Genomic DNA, 20,283 nt, shown 5'->3' with positions numbered 1-20,283 from the left:
TTGTTTTTTTGTTTATTTTTTTCTTTGTGTTTTTTTACTTGTAACTCCTGATTGATCTAAGGTGATTTTATTTTTTGTTTTTTTTTTATTTTGAAAATATCTTTATTTTATTTTTGGTTTTTTAAATTTTTTTGTTTTTTTATTTTGTTCTTGCTTCCTTTTTTCTCCTTTTTTCTTCTTTTTAGATCTTTAATTCTTGTTCTCTTATTTTTTATTTTTTTTATATTTGTTCTATAATTAATTTTCTTAATTACCATAAAAAATATTCCGGATATCTCTTATTTAAATGATTTTGTTTTTTGTTTTCTTTTTTATACATTTTTCTTTATTTCTTTTTCTTCCTTCATTTTCTTATTTTTTTATTCTCTTTTTTCTTTTTTCTTCTCTTTCTCTTTTTTAATTTTCTCTTTCTTTTTTATTTTGTTAGTATTTCTATGTTTGTTGATTTTTTGAATTCCTTATCTTATTATTTTTTTTATTTTGATTTCTCTTACATCAGTATTTTCAATCAATTATTTTTGTTTTTTATTCATTTTGTTATTTTTTAACACTTTAGTTTTGGATTTTTCAAAAATTTGTGATTTTGTCCCTCCTTTTATTTTTTATATATTTTATCTTTTCTACATTTTTTCTCTTTTAAAAACTTGTCCCGTATTTGATTTTTTTAAATGGGAATTTTGATTATTTTAATTTTCTTTTTTTTTATTTCTTTTTTTACCTTTTTAGTTCAAAATTTTAGATTAAAATTTTTTTTAATTAATTTTTTATGTGTATTTGTGTTTAACTAAACCTTACTATCCCTTTTTTTGTTTCAAGTTTTTTACCCTTTTTTGTTTTACTTGTTTTTCTTTATATTATTATATGTATTGTTTTTAATTATTTTTTTTTTAATTTTTAATTTTTTTAATTTTTGGTTTTATACTTTTTTTTGTGTTGGACTTTTGATTTTTTTATTTATTTTTGACTTTTATCCTTTTTAATATTTTTTATTTTATGTTGTTATTTGATGTGGGCCCCACAGGGGGCATGCAAGCAAACAAAGTGGCAGTGGCTGACATCCTAAATGACTAGGTTGACACGTAGAAAGTGATGCATGTGGGAAGAGTTTGACACCTAGATTCAAGGCTCCAACAAGGTTGTTAGCCTTCAAACCTCCACCCGTCGAACAAACAGGTTTTTCTTGTTGGTGGTTGGTTTGCGGGTTGTCGGTGCAGTCCAAATGGCCTAGCACCTACCGCCCCCCTCCTAATAGGAAATAGGATGCTAAAATCTAATGCAAATGGTGCATGGAGAATATGCATAAAAAAATAAGGAATTACATAAATAAAGCAATAAACAACTATCTACTAATCAACATGAAATGAGTAGTTATTATTCTAATAAAAGAAAAGTAACATAAAAGCATGCGTATATACAAGAAAAAGGCTATCAAGCCAAGTGGGCCCCATGTGAACCCCACCTATGGTTCGAGAACTCCCCAATATCGAGAAAAATGACTCACTTGCCACTTGGGCTAGAAATGGAGTCACCACTCGTCAAATTAGAAAATGAAGGTGATGGGACCTCCGAAAATGATTTTTAAAATGCTTTGTTTTAATATTGACTCCAAAGCCCAAGGCATTGATCCAACTAGTCCGGGTAAGAATAAGATGGGAGAGGGAAGGGGTTAGGCACCCCTCTCCCGAGTCCAATAGGTGGGGCCCACATGGTATTATAGCCTCCAATATGAAACAAAAGTAATTACTTAAACAAACAATAGCTAGCTTATAAAAGGAAGGCATTTAAATGACAAGGGTAAATTACAAAGACCCCTTGTACTATGGGGTTTGTGACAAAGACCCCCTTTTGTTAGCTTTCCGTTGAAATTTGCCGTTGCAGTATTTTTTAATCCCTATACTACCCTTGTAATAACTATTTAGATATTTGGGAGAAAAACCTTGTTCATCTTCCCCGACCTCACAATACACAAACAACAACAACGTAATCCCTTCTACCTCAGATTCCTTCACATCTCTCTCTCCCGACCTCTCTTCTTCCCCTTCCCCTTTCTTCTTCCCGCTTTCCTCTATTTCCGCTAAAACCATGCATGATTGTCTACAGTCCGCAATTAGAGTGTGGATTCGTCAAGAAGGCTTAAGAGAACATGCATATGACAACAAGAACTTAACGACAAAAAGAGCATCACCTTAATAATCTAAGGTATACACTATACAGAACCAACTTTGACAAAAAAAAAAGAAGAGTATAAACAACCTTTAGTGGGGGGCATCCACAAGGAAGATGAAGCCTTTGCAAATGCCCTGAGTACTACCTATGGGTCTATTGTAGACCATGTTGCTCGGAGATTTTCTAGCTTACCTTTGCAAGAGCGGCCATAAGAAGTTAAGTATCAAACTGTGCAAGGTTGCCAGAAGTGAAGGTCGTAGGCCTTCGGCTCACAATGCTTCTCATGATGTAGAACAAGGAGCAGCTACTAAGCACAAGAGAACCAAAGATAGCTGCTACTGATGTTGCCTGCATCTCTAGAAATGGTGCCGAGGATAAAGGGGATGGCTTTCATGATATTGTCGAACATCTTGGTGAAGCTGCTACCCAACATCATGATAGTGGTGGTCACAGTGGAGACAAAAATAGAAGCGGTACTATTCATCACGGTGTTGTTATTGGGGGCCACAGTGGTGATGGTGGTGGCGGCGACAGTTGAAATTCTTCTTCATTTTGCACTTTCTTGATCATATTTGTGTTGTTGTTTGATAGTTCGACCATTAGGGTGCATTTGTGTTTTGGTTCTCTTATTTCCATCATCACTGTTTTTCCTTCTTTTTTTTTTTTGTTTTCTTTCAGCGAGGCTGATAGGTTACAAGGCAAGTAGTTGCAGCTAGAGACCAACTTGCCAGGTGTTCAATGGAGGAAATCTCTCATCATGTAAGGATTGGCGGATTCTTCCTTGGAACCGATCATACTTTTCATATGCATATTATCAGTGAGGACATTTGTTCAAGTATGTAATTAATTAGCACAATATACAGCAGAAGTCATCACTAGCTAGTTTTCTGCGCTAGTAGGGTAAATAGGATGAAAATCTGCACCAGGGCATTTGAACGATGCCTTACTTGAGGGTTTCCATTGTGCATCACTTTAATCAGAGCTGAGAGTTCTTTCAGCCAGATGTGCTTCATTGTACCGATTAGAGCGAAGCAGGCCCACACTCGACCACTGCCAAAGCATCGTCATCATCGTCAATGACGGTCGTATGCTCTGTATTTTGTCTACCTGGGACTGGGTTATATGCTTATCGTCCTACGTAGGTGAGCCAAACACAGTTCAATCTCTGTTTCTCTTTGCTTCTCTTTTTTATTTTCCTCTCTAGACCTCTAATTCAAACTTCTGTTTGCTGGGTTGAAGTTTGAGCTATTTTTCCATTAAGGTGCTCGACGTTTACCAGCCTCACGATTCCATTCCCATATGGGGATTACTGTCGCTGCTATTTGTGTATCGTGAGGTCGGGGAAGATGAACAGTATTTCACTCATTCGAAATAGTTAATTACAAGGGTAGTATGGGAATTAAAAATATTACAATAGCCTTTTTGGATGGAAGGGGGTCTTTGTCTCACGGTCATAGTACAAAGGGGTCTTTGTCGCAAAACAAAATACAGGGGGTCTTTATCACAGACCCCATAATACAGGAGATTCTTTGTAATTTACCCAAATGCCAAACTAGAATTCAGCTACGCAATACAAAAATGCAAGTGTCCACATCGTGCATATTTGTTCTTTTGAAAAGCATTGATAGTGATGAGGTAAAAGGGATTTATTGCTCTTATACAAAAAGACTAGGCACATGCAATCTTAAAGCATCAATAAGATCAAATAAAACTAAACAAAGCATACTTCATCATTTAGCATGAACAAGCAGGTATTAGTTCAGAAACCCCAATCTCATAAATCATTAACAACAAAAAAATAATAAACTAAAAAGAACTAGAGGAAAAGAAGAAAATAACAGGCTTCTGTAATCGAACAGATAAATCAAAATGAAACAAAATAAAGAAGGAAAATAACAAACGCTTCTATATTTCATCGGCCTAACACAACATAAACTTCATAGAGAAACAACTGACATAAATCCATATCCATTCGATATCCAGAATTAAGGTATAACCGAATTAATCACAGATCTAACCACACGAAGCATAAAAAATAGCAAATTCTAGGTCAAATTGGGCTAAAGAACATATATACGGGATTGAGCTCAATGAAACCTACTCCATCGATCTATTCCCTAACCTTTAATCGTCATAGTAAAAAAAAGAAAGGAAAAAGAGTTTCAGTGAGGCTACCTGAGTAATATCTTGGCCTGAAATCGTTAAGTGAACGGGAAGGGAAGAGATCTCCGGGTGATAACTACTATCGCCAGATTGACTGGAGACTCATTTATAATGTGGCTTATAACCGGGAACTTTTGCAATGTGTTTGAACGATTTGGGACTCTTCCTATGCCAATGATGGCATTCTGGGATGCGAGAGGGTAGCTGGTTCGACGGAATGGCATTTTCATAATTTTGGGAACTCTGAGGGTCATTTTTGTAATTTTAAAAAAGTTTGGTCAAACTAGGTCAAAGGGTGGTCAAACTGGGGTTTTGGATGGATGGCCAAGATTTTGGGTAAAAAAGTGGAAGGTTGAGATGGGTCTGACTGCTGAAAAGGGTTTTGTGTAAGTGTACTAAAGAGATTGACCGAAATAAAATCTTTTTAGATGGAAGGGTAAATGAGGATAATTTTGGCTGAAATTTCATAGGGTGGGGTTTTTGGGTGATATGAGGTGATTGGTGGGGTCATCTTGGTCCAACTAAGCCCGGATCAGGAAGATATAGAAAAGGTTTGATTTGGCTAATCTAGAACCTCGAAACGAAATCTAGGTGCGGTCAAAGGGCAAACATGGTCTATTTTGGATGAAACTTCTCAAGGTAAGGGATTTGAGTATTATGGGGTGATTGGTAAAGTTAGATTGAACCAATTGGGCCCGAATCAGGCAGATTTGTAATTCGACCAATCTAGAACCTTGAAATGGAATCTTGGTGTGGTTAAAGGGTAAATGATGGTATTTTGGGCTGAGATTTCACAGGTGGGTGTTTGAGGTGTAAGTGGGGGTCGTTCCGGGCCACCGGATTGGTATCAGACATGTTTAATGGTGGATCTAAGGGCATTGGAGTCCCCATCAATGATTAACTTTTGAATATTCATATCCTTTGCCCTTTTTACCCCTCCAAAGCCGCCAATGGCTCAGCTTGTAAAGAAGCACCCCCTCGAATGGGGCTTGAAAATAAAGTAGTGATTTTACCACCTTTATCCCTAAAAACTCCTCCAATTCTAAGGGCCATGGATTTCCAACATTGCTCCATCAAAATTCAGCTTAACAAACCCATTAATTGGGGGGATCCAAGAGGGGAATAAGGCATTCTTGACTGAGGCTATAAGGCAGCTTTCTTTTAGCTTCTTAAAAAATTTCAATTGGGAAGCCTTTAAAAAGTTCCAAGGATTTAATCCAATGTCCCACTTTATTGAAAACCACCTCTATGATAGCTTCTTTGCTTCTCTCCTTGTCTGAAAATAATCTTGAGTTCCTTTTTTTCCATACAATTCAACTTATAGGAGCCCTAATACATCTCTACATTATCCTTCCCCTCTTCTTTGGCCAACTGAAAGTTGTAGAAGCAAACAAACTATATACATTCAACAGGAGGGACCACCTACACCAAACAAAAAAAGAAACCATTCCCAAATAACTTTAACAAAAGGGTAGGAAATTAATAAGTGATAATAATTCTCACCATCATCTTTACAAAGAAGAGGGGATAAGCAACTTTTAGGTCTCATTCTTTAAATCAAATCATAGGTATTTGTTCTTTCCAGGAAGACTTTCCCAACCCAAGGGGGACTAGGCTTTCTCTATACCTCTTTTAAAAGGAAAGGTTGTCCACCATTAACATTATGTGAAGTTAAAGTATTAACGAAGGAAGCACAAGAAAACACACAAGAGGATGGAGGGGCCTAGATTTGAATGTCAGATTTAGTAGGTTCCAAGAAAATCCTATCAAGTAGCATTGAGATGTTATTAACCTCTGTATGCCTAATGGCTCTTCTTTGTCCCAAATCCCATCCATACCCAATTATAGAGTTGGAACATACCAAAAAGGTAGAGACGAGCTCACTTTTGTAGTTTGAGATAGCAAACAAATAGGGGAATTGGTCTTTTAGTTTAATAATGCCTATTTTATAGTTATAATCTCAGAAAATAAAAAATAAAACTGTATTTTATAATAGAAAGTACAAAACTGCTTGGCAATTAGGTGAGGCGAGCTTCGAAGGGCTCGCCTAGGCATCGCCTTGACAACTATGATAGATTGTTTCACCAAATCAATTGATCTTGTAATAAAGGCTAGAAAAAGGGTGAAGAAAGGTTGAAATAAAGAAGAAAAGGGATGAGGAAGAGATTCAATCAAGACAAGGTCCAAAAAAAAGAGAAGAAAGCAAGAAGAAGTGAGAATAAACGAGGTCCAAGCAAGAGAATCGAACTTGCCTCCCTTTTATCAACTTATGTTTTATTAGACTTCTAATAAAAACAATATTATAAAAATACCCTCCAAGGGTTTCATATAAGATCAGACTAGGAAACAAATGACAAAAAGACAATATTAACCCTACAACATAAACTTTAACACTCCCCCTCAAGCTAGAGCATATATATCATAAAGCTCCAGCTTCTTACAAATGTAACCTATCCTGGCATGACTTAAACCTTTGGTGAATAGATCAGCTGTGACAACATCACCATTTGTCATGTTTTCCCTTACAAAATGGCAATCAATTTCTATGTGTTTGGTTCTCTTGTGAAAAATTAGATTGGAAGTAATGTGTGGCAGCTTCATTATCATAGAAGAGCTTAATTAGCTTGCTAATAGGAATGCCAATCTATTGGAGGATATGCTTTAACCAAATCAAGAAGTGAGAAGAAACAAGATCCAGGAGTGAGATTTGAACTTGCCTCTCCTCCTCCTATCGACCTTTGTTTTATTGGACTTCAAATAAAAACAAAAATACAAAAATACCCTCCAATGGTTGCATATAACATAAGACTACTAAACAAAGGACAAAAAGATGATATTACCCCCAACATAAAACTTTAATAGGTCTGAAATCTCCTGGATGGACAACATCACTCTTCTTGGATATCAAAGCAATAGAGGTGGAATTCAACCCTAGATTAATGACTCCTCACCTATAAAACTCATTGAATACTAGCTAAATGTCCTCATTCAAGATATCTTAACAATCTTGATAGAATGCCATTGTAAACCCATCTTGCCCTAGAGCTTTTGATCTATCCATAGAAAAGACAACTTCCTTTATTTCCTCAAAATCAATTTTTCTTTCTAATCACTCCTTAATCTCCAGCACTAAACTTGGCCACTTCAATCCTTCTAGTTCTACCCACACTCTACCACCAAGGGGCATTCTAACATTGACTTAAAATGATCCACAAATGCCCCAACTATATCATCTTGTTACATGAGAGTTTTAGCCTCCCCCCAACTTCTTACTTGAGATAAAATTGTTCCTTCTTCTTCCATTTGCCACTGCATGAAAAAGCTTTGTATTCCCATCTCTCCTTTACCCATTTATGCCTTGATTTTTGCCTCCAACTTATTTCCTCTTGGAATATAATGTTCTCCAAACCTTTCTCCTTTCAAATCTATTTCCTCAATTTGATCAATCATAGTTTGCTTTTTTCTTCAAGTCTCCCAAATTCCATGGTGTTCCTTTCATTAACTTTAATTTTCAACATCTAGAGCTTCCTATGGAACCTCATTCCTTGCCACTTAAATATGGGGTCACAACCCTCCCACCATTCCCTACCTTTTCCTTCTCTCTCACCTGTTTCTTCTTCAAATCTCATTGCTGTTTACCATAATAGCAAGAGTTCTCTCTCTTTATCCCTAATCATCTATAGCACTTTCTTTTCCCCACAAAACCCACCACTAGTTCCTAAATTAGTAGGACCCTACCCCATCCTACATCAGACTTTAAAGAGCAAGTATTTGGTTTGTATCCCCATGCTTGTAGCTGAGGGGAAGTAGTTAATAACCTTTTACCATAACAGGTCTTTTAAAAGGCTTAGGAGGAGGTATATACTGCATATGCCTTTTGCATAAGGTGTGCTAGAGGCATATCCCTCATGCACACCTCATATAAAAAGATAGAATGAAAGAAAAAATAAAGAAATAAAGAAAGAGAAAATAAAGAAAGGACAAGGAAGGGGAGGACAAACAAGATGAGATCCTCCTTAATACAAGGCATCTTTCATTATAAAATTAAAAAAAAAGGATGAGATCCTCCTTCCTCTTCTTCCTCCTCGCCCACCTCCTCATCCCCCTCCCTCTTAAGGAGGTGTATGCTTCCTTATGTTCAAGAGGCTTATGCCTCTTACATTCTAAACTACACCTCACACCTTTAAGTAGTGGAATGCCTTGCATCCAGTGATTTAAAAGGTGTGCCTAGGCGCACAGGCAATGTGCATTTTAGGGTATGTGTCTTACATTCTGAACTACACCTCACACCTCCAAGTAGTGGATTGCCTCACATCCAGTGATTTAAAAGGCGTGCCTAGGTGCACAAGTGAGGCACATTTTAGGGTATGTGCCTTGACTAGGTTCTAAGAGCAGCCCTTTCAAAAGGCATGTGCTTGGTGTGCCCAATGCACCTTGTGCCTTAGCTCAAGCGTGAGCCTTTTGAAAATTTGATACTTTTTTACTTTTTTTGAACCTAGCAACTAGGCCGGGGGCTCTTCCCCTCGACTCTTGTGCCATGCCCCTCAAGGCAAGCCCAAACAAGTCCATGTTAGGGTCTTAAATTCTTAGTTCTCACACAAAAATAATGATTTCTGGAGCTCCAAGAACCCCCTATTTGCTAATGTTGTTCATTCATTCATCCTAATAAAATATCTTATTAAAAAACAATTAAAATTATAAAATCATTATTTTTGTGTGAGAACTAAAAATTTAAGACCCTAACATGGACTTGTTTGGGCTTGCCTCAAGGAGCGTGGCACAAAGGTGACTCATAGAATCGGGAATGTAGTATGCTTTACATCACATTAGCTACTTGAAGTAACTGCAATTGAGGAAAAAAAGAGATTGTTGGTTTTACATGCTTGTAAATGTTTTATATGTTTGATTTTATTTTTAAATTCTCATTTGAATATGCTTTACATTTTATGTTTATGTATTTTAATTGTAGATAATAGGTTTTTTAAAATATTTATTTTAAAATTTAAGTTTATATTTTTTATTAATATTATGTTTAATATATATATATATATATATATATATATATTTTTTGACATTTTTTTGAACTCCTATGCATTTACACAAGTGCAAATGAAATTTCTACTGAAACCAAACTTAGCCTTAGAATTTGGATCATCTTTCATTGGACCCATCACTGGTCATTCCATTCAATCACTCACCACAAATATTGCCCAACAATCTTGGGGATTTTATGAAGGTGATAGAATGACTTTTAAGATAGAAGATATTGATCTTGTGGAAAGATTAAAGATTTTTAAACACAACCCAACCACTACCATTTGAAGGTGATTTGATAATGGTGCAAAAGATGTAAAGAACAACATCAATACTATCATCCTCTATAGAACTTATGTACTTAGCTTATATTTTGGTGAATCTTCTTTCTACAATCAGCACAAACTTTTGGATCTAAAATCCCAAATTTTATATTAAATTTAATTATGATATATCCCTTAGTGTCTTCAAGCAACTTTACCTCTTCTTTTATGGTAAAGAAAATTCTATTAGAAGGAAAAAGGAGAATACAAGAAAGATGATAAGGAACCTGCAAGAGAAAAAAACAAAAGCAAAACACCTCAACCTCTCCAATATTCACTCAATACAAATACCCCGAAATCATGTCATAATACTTTCTTTCTTTATAATAATAGTATGTATGGGGTTAGCTTGGCTGGTGGTTTACTTGTGGAGTTCAAGCTGGTGGCAAGGTGGAGGAAGGGGTGGGAATGTGAGGCAAAGAGGTTCATGTTTGAAGAATGCAGGTTTAATGATCAGGTCTACTTGAAAATGTGTGAAGAAAAGAAGTCCATAATCTTTCTAGTTAGAGATGCGGTAGCCTGTGTAAAGGGTTTTATTGATGGAGCATTACACACAAAGAAAGTGAATGGTTGGAAGGGGCAGATGAACACAGAGAGGAAGACATTCTTGGTGGAATGAAGAAACAACAGAGAGGGATGGTTCATAATGTTAATAGAATGTTTCGGAAATGGGAAGAGGAAGCTGATTTGCATCCCGGAAGGTAAAAAAGAAAACATGATGGAAAGGTTTATAGATAAACTACAGGATTACCTGGTGGTGACGGAGAAGACAGAGGCGATGCCACAGAAATCCTTTTGGGAGAAAGAAGAAAGGGAAGTGCAGAGGAGCTACGACACTGACTTCCCAAAACAAATAAATGAAGTAGCAGATGTAGAACAAAGCATGAATTGCGAAGTGGCTTGCATTGTTAAAATGTAGAAACTGGAGATGGATGTGGATAAAAGGAAGTGGGTGAGTAGGTTTGTGCTAACAGCGGCCAAAAAAATTAAAGATTGGCAGCTGATTGTGGAGGACATAGGGAAGAAGTTTGGCTTCATGTCACCTGTGGTAGTGGTGCCGTTCAGTGATAGCAAAGTGATACTTGATGTGGGGAGTGAAAAGATGGAGTTCTCTTCCATTGTCACCTAAGAAGGGGTGGTCATCATCGAGAAATTGTATATGTCTTGTAATGATGATGACGTTGTGGTGGATAAATTTGCTATTAAGCTAGTTAGGTTACCGTTCAACTTTTGGAGGAATTTGGTGGTGAAGATTAGTCATATCATGGGGGGAAAATCGGAGGATTCCAACTTCAAGAACATGTGAGCAGTTATGGTGAATATCCAGGGGATCAGGCCGATGGAGATACCTCGAGTGATAATTGTTTTCTCAAATGAGCTATGGAGGAAGGTTTAGTTTCTGACGGAAGTGGAAGTGTCGTTGTGGAAGAGGTCCTCGACGGTGGAAGAAGATGATGAGGTGGAAGGTGAAGTATTACGTGGCAATAACCCACTGGTTGATAGGAGAAAGGGCAAAGAAACTCCCTTTTGGGAAGGGGAACAGTCGGGTGTAGGAGGTGTAGTTGGAGGGCACCTTGAAAAAGAAATTCTTTCAAACTCAAAATCTCAAGGGGTGGGGCCCACATATGTGGACATAGTTCAGGAGTTAACGTGAGCTAGTAATAAGTTGAGACTAGTTGAGTCGAATCGGGCACGGGTTAGCCAGACCAAAGGGTCGACCATGGTCCTAAATGCATGTGAGTCTTTTAACAGTCATGTGGGTGGATGACTATTAGGTAGGATCTTTGATACACAAAGATGTGGGATCTTTGAGAAAATATACAAAGGGGAGAAAGGAAGTGTTTTAGCAGAGACAGATCAATCCACAAAGAACAGGAAGGGAGCAGGATTATTAAGGACTGGTCGAATCCGAGATACTATAGAAGAAATAAGGAAGATTTGGAGGTGGAAGACAAGGGATGGATTGATTGTGGAATTTCAAATGATGAGGATACAAGTTTGATTGAGACTTTTAAAGCAGAAAGTCTGGAGGAGGTCACAAAAGTAGTAGTTCTTGAAGACGAAGTGCTTGATAATTCCTTGTTGTTTGGTGAAAATGATTTAGTGGCAAATACAACTCCCATTCTGTTGCAGACAAAGGAAATGGATGAAGCAAACAATGATTTGGGTTTGGTCGGAAGGGGTGATACTCTGAAACCGATGGGGGAAAAAGGTAACTAAGTGGAGGGCAATGGGCTGGATACTGATAAGCAATTAAGAGTGTTTCACCACCAACTAATCATTGATGCTCAACAAAGTGGTGAGCCACAAAGCCTTGAGAGTTTGTCGAAAGAGAACTCTTCTATAGGAAACGCCTCCCAAATGTTTGCCCCATCTGAGGAATTAGGTTCAACCCAGGTTTCTGTTGCTTTAGCTGCGGAAGGGTGTATTCCCTCTTCTACCGAACCTATCCTAGACTCCAGCCAAGGTACGATAGTGAATTTCGTTTATGGTCCTAACTTTTTGTCTTATGCCTTTGCCCAAGAGTCCCAGCTAGCCTTACTGTCGTAGACCTCTTAGATTGTTGGGGTGGAAAGCAAAGGGGCAAGGGGTAATAGTGAAGAAGAGGTGGAGGTGGGCAAGAGAGTATGGAAGTTAATAGAAAACTTTTTGGAAGAAGTGAAAAAGAAAGAAGCTGAGACAAGTGCTTTGGGTGGGATTATTGGGGAGGGGAATATAGAAGGGAAGTGGCAAATAAGGGAGGTTGGGGAAGAGAAGAATAACGAGGAAGGGCAAGGAGGAGTTGTTAAGAAAATTAACAAAAAAGATTCGGTTGTAGAGTTTGTGGAGTAGATGGGGTGTAAAGTGAAGAATCTGAATGACTTGAAAGAAGTGAATTTTGGGAGGAGTTGGGAGATATTAGAGGACTTTGGGAAGACCCATGGTGTTTAGGATGAGATTTTAATGTCATCATATTTTTGGAGGAAACCAATAGTGTGAGGAGAGGTACTACTGCCAGCATGAGGAAGTTTAATAGCCTCATCAATAGTTTTGAGTTAAAAGAGGTGTCTTTGTTGCATGGTTTGTTCACATGGTCTAATCTTCAAGAGAACTCTATATGCTCTAAACCGGATAGGTTTTTGTTCATAGCAAATTGGGAGGAGCATTGGGGGTTGTTATTTCTAGAACACTATCTAAGATAACTTCAGACCACTTGCCCATTACTTTAGAGAAAGAGGATCTTGGTAATAGGGGGGGCCTACACTTTTCAGATTTGAGAATATGTGGCTGTCTCACCCAGGGTTTGTTAAGTTAGTTAAGAGTTGGTGGAATGACTATAATGTCCAGAAGAATTTGGAGAGGTGCTTCCAGATCTAATTTCTCTGAATCAAGGAGCCTTTGTGGGAAATAAATAAATTGTGGATCAAATCTTAATAGCCAATGAGTGTGTGGAGGATCTAAAGAGAACAAGGAGGAAAGGGATTGCGTGCAAGCTAGACCTAGAGAAGGCTTATGACATGGTTGATTGGTCATTCTTGATGCAAGTGTTGGATTATTTTGACTTCAGGGAGAAATGGTGCAAATGGATACTAGGTTGTATTGAATCTTGTCATTATTCTATCCTGGTAAATGGAGCTGTAGTGGATCACTTCCTAACCATTAGGGGAATTAGACAAGGGGACCCCCTCTCTCCTTTCTTCTTCACATTGATTGTAGAGGTGCTGGGGAGGTTAATTGAGAGAGCATATTTGAAAGGTCTAGTGAGGGGGTGGAGGGTTGGAGAAACTAGTGTACCAATTATCCACTTATAGTTTATTGAATATACTATTTTGTTCTATGAGGGGGAGGAGGTGAAATGGGCTACAAATTTGAAATTGGCGATTCAAGTTTTTGAATAGATGTCAAATATGAGGGTGAATTTTGATAAGAACTGTGTAGTGGGGATTAATATGGAAGAGGGAGCTATAAGGGAAACAACAGAAGCTTTAGGGTGTGTGGTGGCTCAATGGCCTATGAGTTATTTGGGGATGCCACTTGGGGATAATCTGAAGAAAGAGAGTTTTTGGAAACCTGTAATTGGTAGGTTTCAAAAGAAATTAGCCTTTTGGAAGAAGAATTACTTATCTCTAGGTGGCAGAATAACTTTGATTAAATCTACATTGGCAAATTTGCCTATGTATTATTTATCAGTCTTTAGAATCACTTTGATTAAATCTACATTGTCAAATTTGCCTGGGGAGGAAAAGAAGGATCACAGGGCGAATTGGGAATTAGTCTCTAAAAGCAGGGCTGATGAAGGGTTAGGACTAGGTAATATTCGAAAGAAAAATGAAGCTTTGTTGGGAAAATGGCTGTGGAGGTTGGAAGGTGAAAGGGAGAAGTTGTGGACTAGAGTTATTTTGAGTATTCATGGTCAATCAGAGGATGGCTGGGATACAGGGACTTCAACAAGATCAACTGGTGCCTGTCCTTAGAATCTATACATGCAATTCTCCCCTCTTTTCTGCAACACATCAGGTATGATTTTTGTTCTAGGAATCAGGTTAAATTTTGGGAACACATTTGGGTAGGTTATTTGCCTTTGAAAGAACAATTTCCCTCGCTTTACTCGCTTTCCCAATATAGAGGCAAGGTTATATCTAGTTTTCTTGTTCCTTCTCAGTCCAAACTTGGGTTTGAATGGGATTTAGGGCTTAGGAGAAGCCTAAGAGATTTAGAAGCTAAAAGTGTACTGAATTTGATTCAAATCTTAAATGAGGTGGTGTACCCCTCTAAAAGGGATAAGAGACTATGGACACTAACTCCTTCCGTGTCTTTCTCTTGTGCTTCCTTTTTCAAGTCCTTCTTGCCTTCTAATAGTAACCTTGCACAAATTTTTCCAATTAAGGAAGTTTGGGGTGAGCCGATTCTTCCAAGGATTGGACCTTTTTGTTGAGAAGCTTTCTTGGGAAGATGTAACACCTATGACTTACTCCAAAGGAAAAGGCCTTATTGGTGCTTGTCTCCAAGCTAGTGCATTTTTTGTAATGCTAATGGTGAAAGCTCCTACCACTTATTAATTTCTTGCCTTTTTGCCTCTGCTATTTGGGATGGATTTTTTTTCCCTTTTTGGTTGTAGGTGGAACCCCCCTCCATCAAACATCCAAAGCCTTTTTAGCTCTTTGTTCTTTAGATGGCCTAATAGAAGGGGAAGGATCATGCGGAGATGTGTAAGGGATACTACTTGCTGGTCTTTATGGGAGGAATGGAATTCCAAATTTTCTCTGAAAAGGAAAGAAACAAAGAAGGTGTTGTTGAGGCCATAATAGTTAGGGTGGTGCATTGGCTAAAATTTGTTCGATTGTTTGATGATGTGTCTACAGATATGTTGTTGAATAGCTGGGGGGAAGTAGTTAATTCTGCACAGGCTTGGTCTACTGATTCTCTTGTGTGGTCACCACTTGGCAATGGTTTTATAAAGCTAAATTTTGATGGGAGTAGTGAAGGTAATCTAGGCCCTTCAAGTGTAGGAGGTGTCTTTAGAGATGAGGAGGGGAAGGTGATGGCAATGTATTCAGGCTCCATTGGGGTTGAGGACTCTTTGAAAGCTGAGATCTATGCTCTATTGGAGGGTATTAGAAAGAGTAAGGAACTGAATGTACAAAAAATAATTATTGAAGGGGATTCAAAGTTAGTGTTGAGCTGGCTGCAAAGGGGAAGTGGTCTTCGGAAGTTTGCTAATGAAAGAAGGGAAATCAAATGGCTAACTAGGGGGATGGACATCCAATTTTGGTGGGTGAAAAGAATAGTAAATGCCTCTGCAGATGCTTTGGCAAAACAAGGTGTGGGAAGGGATCAATTGTACTGGGCTATATTGTGAGCTTGATGTTGCTTTCTTGGGGAGGGTTAAGCCTTTTTAACTTCTCTGTTTGCTATAATGTTGCAATATATTAATATAATGAAATTCTGTTATTGATAAAAAAAATATCACCCCAACTCTCTTAGTAACAGTACAAGATGTGAAAAACAGAAACATCTACTAAAAATTCCAAATCTAACAATATGGACCACCAAGAGATCTATTAACAAGAGACAATGCTAGACACCAAACAGCTATAACCATCTCATCTTTTGAGCTTTATGCCTTCACCTAATCAATTCTCCCATACTCCTAAACAAAACTCTACAATCTTCTTTAAGATGACTCCAGCTTGCCTCTTTTTTTTTTTTTTTATCAACTTCCACCCTGCCTTTTCTCCTCCTCTCATGTTCTAGAAAAAGCTTTCCTTGCATGATCCTCACTCCCCAAATGGAACAATTCTATATCCTCTTACATTTTACTTCGTTTTCAGTAACAGCTTTGTTTAACTTGGTTTTTATTACTCTAACACCACAAACAACAAATGCTGAAACCACAGTTTCTTTATTTACGTGCAAATAAAAATTTTCAGCTTGTTTCATGATTGCATCTTCTTAAATATAACCTAATCTAATCATGAATATTGAGACCTTCAATAACTTTTTATTAGTAATTCCTTTTCTTTTTTTTTTTTCTTTTTTGGAATTCTAATGTGCCTTTGGCTCCACAAGGACAAGGTGCTATACACTAGACCTAGTTATAGGGTAAATGGAGTTAGTGTCAGGGTGCACACAGGGCCCACAACAACAACCGAATAACCTGCCTATTTGCCGACTTGAACCTATGCCTTAATTGAGACCCCATTACAGGATTCCGTCTTTATTTTACCTCAACCTTCAATTTTCCTGAGTATTACCAAGTAGAAATCTTCTTGTTACTCCAGCAATTTAGACATTTTTTTGGTAAATGCTCCAACAATCTAGATATGCAAGAAGTCTTTTTGCAAGATATAGCACATTTGTTATCCAACAGTTCAAAAATCGTAAGATATATAAGTATTTTCCTTGGTTGTCAATAAATTTAGGCCTATAAGTTAGACCACTTGGTAAGAACTCAATGGCAGACCATAATATCACAGTAATGCCGGATGAACTTGCAAAATTAGAAAAGGAAGATAGAATAATCCAGGAATCAACAAAAAATTGTTTCTGATTTTGGTTACACAATGACAATGACTTTATGCTTTAAAAACAACACAACACCCATTTATGCTTTTTCCATAAACGTAATAAGGCACAAAGATTTGTGCACTTACCACGTCACAAAATCAAACTTTCCACATGGTAGAATTGTGGTTCTGCATATTGAGCAAATGTTTCACATGGATGCCACATGGCATATTGAGGAAGATAGGTGGCAGCTGAATGTTTCAAGTTTAAAATTAAATATTCGTTGACATGAATTATATTATATGACATAACACATGTAAAATAGGGGCCCATTTGGTGCATCTTTTTGTGCGGTCTTTTGGCTGTTTGCAGGTTGGACAGATCGATTTTTGGTCTATTTCCGTTGGTTTGCGGAAGATCTAGCCGCCAAAAGCCAGAGCACCGAGAAGACGTGAAAAACCCATTTTGGGAAACTCCAAATAAACCTTTTCGCATCTTTCACGTTTTATTTTCGCACGGAAAGACATAGAAAGACACATAGAATGACATGTATCTGTCAAACTAGCTTCGGGCTACTCAGATATTTATGCAAAAGCTCAATGTGTCTTTTGACTGTTAGAGCTACCAGAAAATATTCTCAAAAAGACTTGCCAAACAGGCCTAAAATATGTGTTATCAAATGCTTGTTTGTACTTTTACTCTTAAAATAATGTTGTAAAAGCAACATTTACCAAACGACTTTTGCAGCATAAAACACACAGTAAAAGCTCAAATATGGACATGAAATGATTAAATAATAAGTTCACTAAATAATATAGGCAAGTGTTCTTTATTTTTTTTTTCATTTAGGTTTACTTTTCTTTGCTAGTACTTGGGGGCTTTTTTTTATAGTTAACTAAATTACTTCATTGCCAACCCAAATCAGGGCTACGAAAGGATCAGACCAAATTGGATATTTCTAGATCCAAATTTGATTTGTAATATTCGGTTCCGAATCTAACTTATCTTTAGAAAGATTCATAAATGGTTTTTTTTTTTCCAATGAATGCTATGCAAATAAAATTGTTTCATCCTTGGGTCATTTTTCTAAATGGAACTCTATTTTAGAACAGTGAAAATGTGGACCAATGCCATGTTGTTAACAATCAGCTAATTTCACATTCAAAACAGTTATGCAGAAATTGCTTTATATTTTACACATCAAGATATATAAATATGAAAAACTAAAATCTTGTATTCATAGAAAGGAATTGCAATTAGCACCTGGGAACTCTTAACCTCAGATTTGAATTTTGACAGGCTAGCTTCTTGTGTTATGTCATTCTGTGGAAAGAACAAAATTAAATAATTAGAAGTAAAACAAGAGGGGATTTTTGTGGCATTTAATATATCAAAAAGCAGTTTATTCTTCAGAACAGCAAAAGGTATAGTTGCTGCTATTGGGGAAAAAATTACCAATGCCTTCAAATGCAAAATACAAGCTTAAGATAAAACATAAGGCTGCATTCGAGTTGCGAAAAAGGGATGAAAAAATAGGAATATTCTTTAAAGATTCTATTTTCTCGAGTTTGTGAGATGCACAAGGATGGGATGGAAAAATTGTGGGACATGGTTTCTCAAAAAGTGGGATGCGAGATCACACAAAAATAATGCAACTTGGTGGCAAAGGAAAATTGGGGGATCGGAAGGTTTACGGGAGCTTGTTTGCAACTTTGATATGCTATCAAAGATAAAAGGGCTTTGTCTTATTTCTATTTTTTACACCGTCTCAAAACAATTCCAATCCCCTCCATTAATGCAGAGGCTGATTTTCATATTTCTTATTATCCCTAACATAACTTAAAGACTTAACCTGTACTTTCATTTCAAAATTTCCTTCAGTAAGTTGGTGGGTCTGTATTTTACAGGATTCCTCCACATTTGTTTTGCCCTGTTTCATTTTTGGTGTTTTGCCTTGTTTCAATTTAATTAGTTAAGTTTATCACCTTCCACCAAACCTCCATTCATTGTTTCAAAACTAGGCCTAGCACTCTTTTTTGCTCGTTTATTCGTAACTAACTATGCACACTCATAATATCTAATTAATGTGGTCTTTTATTTGTTTTTCTTTGTAGTCATAGTTTATTTTGGGTATTAAACAAGAATTTTTTTTTCATTTTCTTTTAAGCCAAGAAGATTTATTGAATTTTCATCCCCACCAAAATGACCAATGGGATTTACAAACTCTTGTTTAAATTTCCCTCAAGGCACTTTGGAGGAAATAATAATCATTCCTTCTCGTCACTTGCACCATGATCAATTGCTATGGAAACATTCAAATATTCTTACATTTAGACAGTAAAATCTGCATACAAGTTCTTTATATTCAGTCCTATCCCAGCTATTTTCATCAAGTGGTACAATGGAAATAAATGGTAGCTAAAAATTGCATTTAGATTCCATATTTTCCTATGGAGAGTTTACTGGGATGCAATTCCCTCTGTGGACAAACTTTTTTTTTCTTACATGAAGAAGATAAAGCATGTCTTCTTTGTGAGCAAAGTTTTTTTTTTTTTTTCTTACATGCAACCTTCTGCCATTTTGCAAAAGAAATTTGGTTGGATCTCCATTTGAACATCTTCTAGCAAGCACTAAGATGTTCCATGGGAATCATCACAGAATGGAAACAAAGTAAAACTCATTAAAAACATTGCCCAAATCTAAATAGAGACAAGCATTGGAGAAGGTTTCTATTGTATTCTGATTCATACAGGATGCTATAAACAAAAGATTGCATGCATGGAAACATAAATCTTGATCCCATGGCTATAGTTAAGGGTGTAAGAAATTTAACTCTAGTTCAAACTTGAAACCGGTGGAGAATCTTCTCGTCCGACCCTTCTCTTTAAAGTTCAAACTTCAAAGCTCAAACAAACCAAACTGAGAAACGTTGTTGATGAAGACGAGAGAGAAAGAAACTCCAAAGATTGTTTCTCCCTTTCTCAGAAATTGGTTGTTGACTGGGACCCCTGGGTGCTTTCCTCTCTACACGGTTGCTTGCCCAAAACCAAATCCACCATTATTTCTCTCTCCCTCCTGTCTCTCCCCTCCTTCCTCTACGCTAGCGTTTTTGTGTGTTTTAGGCAGTTGGGGAATTTGGACTTAGCGTAATTGCTGCTCCCCTACGCCTCCACCTTTTTTCTCTTGTACAGACTACAAGCGCAGTGTGTCGAATGGGATTTGTTCCTCACAGAATGCGTCTCACAGTGACCTCATAGCTACATCCCACCCTGTATCGTATTGGAACATCTCCCATGAAAAATAAATATTAGGGAGATATTTCTGATGTATAGTCAGAACATGTTGTGAGGTGCGTTTAATGAGGAGCAGATCCAGACTCAACACGAGACGGGATCTGTTCATCTCACAGGGTGCCTCACATATACAACCACCATTTATCGGAAACATCTTCCATGAATAATAACTTATAAGTACGATAGATATTCCCAATGCATGGTAGGATGTGCATGTGAAATCAATGTAAGATGCCTCTGTGTGAGGAGCAGATCACCAGATTTGATTCCAAAAAAACGCTTTCAACACGACCCAAGATGATCAGGACCCATAATGT

The 20,283-nt window shown here is 37.2% G+C and overlaps 1 protein-coding gene across 2 annotated transcripts in view; it reads right to left on the bottom strand.

Moving 5' to 3' along the window:
- The window catches only part of LOC104602032 (protein FMP32, mitochondrial), a 44,494-nt gene extending 24,531 nt beyond the window's left edge, over nt 1-19,963 (bottom strand). For both annotated transcript variants that reach the window (XM_010265574.3, XM_088889466.1), the window contains exons 1-2: nt 19,507-19,963; nt 17,937-17,996 (exon numbers count right to left, since the gene is read on the bottom strand). The gene's annotated coding sequence lies outside the window, so the exon portion shown is untranslated. The remainder of the gene's footprint in view (nt 1-17,936; nt 17,997-19,506) is intronic.
- Between the last annotated feature and the right edge of the window lie 320 nt (nt 19,964-20,283).

This window comes from Nelumbo nucifera, chromosome 6 (assembly GCF_055504915.1).
Source record: "Nelumbo nucifera cultivar China Antique chromosome 6, China Antique-T2T, whole genome shotgun sequence".
Classification (NCBI taxonomy): Eukaryota; Viridiplantae; Streptophyta; class Magnoliopsida; order Proteales; family Nelumbonaceae; genus Nelumbo; species Nelumbo nucifera.
This window is presented reverse-complemented; position numbering and strand designations above follow the sequence as displayed.